A 6,000-nucleotide genomic window follows, 5' to 3' on the forward strand; every position below is an offset into this window, starting at 1 on the left:
ACAAAATAAAAACAATGAATATGGATTTTCTCTGTGATTCTTTTAAAAAGTTATACATTACAGTATCCAGTAACATTGTACGTATTCTCATATTATTATATCGTAAAATACTAACAAAGTGGTCAGTGTTTTGGATTAGAAATCAGCTGATGGTGAATACGAGTTTATTTCTCCATATTTAACTCAATTTGGAGTGAATTGCCTTTCTTCTAGTTAGCGTAAAATATCTAGATATGTACTTTACTTATATAAGACAAGGTAATTTGTCATTTTACTATGCGTTTTTAAGACTAAATATGAATTAAATACACCTCGTGAAATAAAGTAATTTTTTTTTGTTAACAGATTGTGTTGTGGGCATGTTTATTGTGTAAAAATATTACGTGATTCCGTTTGCTATTTCCACTTCATTTCATCATAGTACGAACCTTTACTGTAACATTACTTATCTTTTATTGGCGTGAAAACAACAGTAAAATGTGTTCTTTCAAGGCCTGAAGTTTTTATTTAAATTATTTTCTCTCAATTTTATCGACGGTTGTGCTTGATGGGATAAGTTTACTGGAGTTATATCTATGTTGCCAATGCACGATAATATTATTACAGTACGTATATGGATGAAACTCACAAACTTCGGTATAATGCCTTTAAACTCGACTGTAAACAAAATTAGAGAAATGTGTTTTAATCAAAACTATTGGGCACGAAAAGAACACATTTTACTGTTTTCACTCCAATAAAAGATAAATACGTAAAGCTCGTAGTATTCTGATGAGATGAAGTGAAAATATCGAGCGAAATTGTTGATTTTTGTTTACGCAATAAACATGCCCTCAGCGCCATCTACTAACAAAAAAATAACTAAATTTCGTTCACACATGATACGTTTTTAAGTTATATTTCCACTTGAAAACACTTTATATAACGTAAAATAACCTTGTCTCATAGAAATAAAGTATCTCGAAATTCATTTGCGCTAACTAGAAGCAAGAAAGTTGCTCTGATTTGATGTTCGACACAGCAAAACAAACTTACTCGCAATCGCCCTCAGCTGATTTTCAAACCAAAACATGATTGCTATGTTTGTATTTTATAATACAAACAAATAGTAATATGAAAATACATATAATGTTATTGGATACAGTGAAGTAAAACATAACTTTTAATTTAAAAGATCCATGGAAAAGATGCATATCCATTTTGCTTGTATTTTATCATATGATGCTAATACATGATTATTACATACTCTAATCTTATGTCTCATGTAAGATGCGACCCCCTTAAAATCAGCTTGAAAATTAGGGCTTCAAAAGTCGCATGATACGCCAGTATATACGGTACATACTAAACATTTCCTATGGGGACAGGAAATAAAGAAAATGGGAATTCATCAGAGAATGGGTTAAATCAGGAAGATGAAAATAAGTAGGAATATTTTACATGTATGAACAAGTATTCTCGTGATTGTAAGAATATGTACATGGTAGTTTGCTGCAAAATTCTTATGTTTGTACAGCAGCCACATCAAGAAAATAAAGAGGAATTGATGGCTAACATCCTGTATTTGCAGATCTATTGAAAGAAGAAATTGAAAATAGGAGAGAATTTATAAAAGATTTCTGGTAATACAGAGACAATAAACTTAAACTTAAACAAAGGAGGGATAGAACAAGCAATCCTACCTTCTACTACTAGTACGTACTAGCATAAAAGGCACACAGAGCAAACTTCGAACTTATGACCCCGTCCTTTTTATCTGAAAGTAACTTGAATGCAAGTAGGGTGGCAACTGCATAAAGATTTTAAGGGAGTCATTATATTTGCCAATGTGATATTGCATATTAAATTTTGAATAGCCACTTAAAAAATATGATTTCATTTTATGGCAAAAAAGTATAAGCAATTTACAGAAGAAAATAAATAAGTGTTAAATTAACTCGGAAACAACAAAACGTCTGCTCGTATAATACGCTTTCAAAGCAGTGAATTGCAAAATTCATAAGAAAAAAAAACTGCAGATTCCTTTTTCCAAGGCTTGAGTATAAAAGACAAAAGTGATTGCTAAATATAAGAAAGCCACATCGGTAGCAGCCTCTGCAACCTTTCTTTTCTGGCTGCATTTTGTATTCCTGCACTATTTCCTATTACATTTATTGGGTGTGTGTGGGTTGTCCTGTATTTGTGGTCTATATTTAATGAAATATTGTATGTATATGCCAGCGTATAAGACAACCCCCCCATTTTTCATGTAAAAATTTAGGTTTAAATGTATGTATGTTCACAGTATAAGACAACCCCCAATTTATTAGAGTAAATAACTCAATCAGTTTATGTATGTTAGTTGATACATATTATGTAAAAACAATAATCATTGGAATTATCGTACCAAAAATATGGAAAATTGGTCACTTCAAGATTTTAAAATATTTGGCAAACCTAACCATTGCAAAAAAAAAAGAAAAAAAAAAACTTCTGTACTATTCCCTTAGGAAAAATAATGGTAGACATCATGACAAATGCTCAACATCTGCGACGTCACTATTGGCAGAGTAATACCTGTTTTAAGTAGATCCCCATGAATGTATTCATTTACAACTGGAAAGATTCCCAATACTATTAAAAATAACTGGGGAAAAATTAATATCACAAATCCCTTTAGCTTGATTATAAAATACTACCAAGGAAATATTGGCCTTTGGTAAACAAGGCTAAGTCAAGCACTACTGGGGACGACAAATAATGAGCAGACCGCAAAATGTTTTGGAGGCAAAAGCACTGTATGAAACTGGCAAAAACACCCATACTTTATTTATGAATAAAGTATCTGCAATGTTTTAAACCCAGCTTTGATAATATACAATAGAAACAGATCTCTTAATTAAGTTCCATTTGGTAACAAAAGATAGTGATATCAGTCAAACAAAATCAGCTGATTATTTTGAGAATGTAAACAAAACCAGAATGCGTTCATGTTATAATACAACATATTAATAATGCATGCAATATGATTAGATACATAAAACAACAGTTTTATTAAAATGATCATTATTCTCAATACACAACTATTATTCGACTTGTTAATGGATATCTGTCAGTGTAACAAACTAACTGGGCTACAGTCTCTCTCCAACAGTGGTACCTCATTTGTCAAACATTTCTTATAGCGAACTTTCCATTTTTCGAACGAAATTTTCAAGAAAATTTTTTATGGTTTGTCAAAAAAATTCTCATACACTTCAAACTAATCATTATCTTCTTAGTTATAATAAGTCTTGTATTTGACAGCCTACTGCGCCCTACAAGAAAAACTGTATTATCATGTTCTTTCATTTACAGTATATAATTTAATGATAACCATATTGGACAGAATAAATAAAAGAATAAAGGACTTCAATATAAAATTTAGCATAAAAGATGCAAAAAATCGTACGTCACCGTGGTGATGTCACACGTAGCTAACTTGAGACTGAATGATATGTTGATATGTTGAAGAGAGAAGGAAAAAGAGAGTTAAAATATTACTGATGTGTAAAAGCAATAACAATTCACATAAAAAAGGGGATTTCACAATAAATTTAACACAATGGTAAAGTATGAAAACAATCAAATGCAATACAGAAACAATAAAAAAAATCTAAATTGAGCCAGTGTTTGGTGCGCCAAGTGAGACGGTATAGTTAAATCATGTTCAACAAAATAGTAAATAAAAGAGCAAAGCTTTTCACAATAAAATTTAGCAAAAACGATTAACAAAACCATTTGTCATTGGGGTGATGCACAGCTACCTTGAGATGGAGGGAGGGAGACTATATTTTTGAGGAATAATGAATGAAAGGTTTAAGTTATCATGTGTCTTGATATTGTTGAAGAGAGAAGAAGAGACAGTACAATCTTTACTATAATATGTATGTAAAAGCAGTACCAATTCACATAAAAAATCAAATGTTATTTCACAATGAATTTAAAATAATAATAAAACATGAAAACAGCCAAACGCAATATAGTAAAAAAAAAAAACTTGAGTCAGTGTTCAGTACACTGAATGAGACAATAGAGAGGAGAGGGAAGACGGGGGTCTGCTTCCTACTGACTAACCAGCTGAGCTGGGGTAATTATTTGCATTTCTTTCATTTACACTTGATTTGCCCAGATCACTTCTTTTTGTTATGGTAAAATACCTATCTAGTGACAATTGCTTTTTATGATTTTTTATCACTAAAAGTAACTCTGCTCCATATTAAACACACTAGTGTTGCATTCAGCTTCTGCATGTCTTCGATTGTATGTTTATACACTTCTTTACTTATTTGTTTGCAAGATCCTCATGTTTTTTTTTAAATTATGTCGTTTGTCAACAGTAAGTTGATGTATTGTGGCATAATTAATCTCTTTCATGCACTTCAGATTCAAATGTAAACACATCAACAATCGTACACGCTGATTACACTCTCTGACAACTGGACACACACACTATTGATGCCTTTGATTATACTCGTAAAATATGAATAAAATTGATTTTGTTATCAACCTTTGCCTAGTGCAACCATTTCGGTTTCCTCTTCTCCATCCCCCAGCCAGCCTGCGCCATTTTCACCAAACAGTTCATAAATCGTACATGGAAACAAAAATTTTTTTGAAAATTTTACTTCATATAACATAGTTTTATTACTTTACACTCTTAATTTAACTTTTGAACATGGTAATAATAGAAAAAAATGCAAGAAGGGGGACTTTTTGGGGTTGGCTAGAACGAGTTCTCTTGATTCCCTTTATTTCATAAGGGAATAGTATTTGTTTCATATTTCGAACAGCTTTCTGGAACAGATTAAGTTTGAAGTCTGAGGTACAACTGTACTATGATGATGTTCCATACTCCACTAAGAAATTCCAGGTTTTAGAATTACGGATGAAGAGATTGTAAACCTGTACTGACATAAATAGCTGAATCGAGAAACCGCCGATTGCCGACATCATTTTGCCCTAACTATCAAGTGTTTGTTAAAGTTGTCACGTTAAACCCTGCTGATTCTCAATGGCGGCTTCCAAAAGTAAATAATACATTTATACTCATTCTTCTCGCAATGGAGATCTCAAGAAAGAATCCTAGTAAACTGAAGCTGCACGTTATAGTCAAGGCTGAATATCGGAGAAGGCAAAAGTGATGTCTAGAGCTGGCGAAGTCACACTTATTGCTTATACTACAATCAAGTAGCTTGCACATTTTAAACCCAGCGTTGTTAATTGTCAAGAAAAAGTATCTCCAAATCATATCTCTTCTAGCACCTAATGGTAATGAAGATATCAACAGTACAGTACCCCCATATTTGCGGTGGATGGGTACCTGAGAGAGAGAGACACACACACACACACCAAGGTGAATAGCTAAAATCTGCAGACTTACAGCCCCTTTAAAAATACTTAGACCTGCCTATTTTGATAGTAAAATAAAAATAACCTCTAAAAAGGCTTATGCCTGAGCTTTTTAATAGTTTTATTACAAAAAGTGCATTGTCATGAAAATATGAAAATACACTATGGAATTTGAGATTATTTCTCGGTGAAAAATACTGTGATTAGGCAAATTTTCCACAAATAATGGGTATACGTATACTGTCCATAGAAAAATCTGCGAATAGGGGAGACCATGAGTCATGAGTCCGCGAATAGTGGGGATTAACTGTACTCATTCAGCCAAGATTTTGAGATTGTAAACAATATCAAATGCAAATGACGGGCAATGACAGTGTTTATATTCTGTACTATGTTTACCTTTTGCAAATGATAATTTTCTCCAGAAAAGCTTTTCAGTTTTTGGAATTACAGGTAGAGATTGTACACCTGTAACAAAGTGAAGCTTGCTCATACTAACATCTAATATTGGTAATTACTGTAATTACAGTTGTTCTGTTTACAGTATCAATAGTTGTGTCAATAGTCGTTCACTTGAGCTACCTACAGTTCTTATCATTATTACAGATGTTTTGTTTACAGTGTCGATAG

This window comes from Macrobrachium nipponense, chromosome 18, assembly GCF_015104395.2.
Source record: "Macrobrachium nipponense isolate FS-2020 chromosome 18, ASM1510439v2, whole genome shotgun sequence".
Classification (NCBI taxonomy): domain Eukaryota; kingdom Metazoa; phylum Arthropoda; class Malacostraca; order Decapoda; family Palaemonidae; genus Macrobrachium; species Macrobrachium nipponense.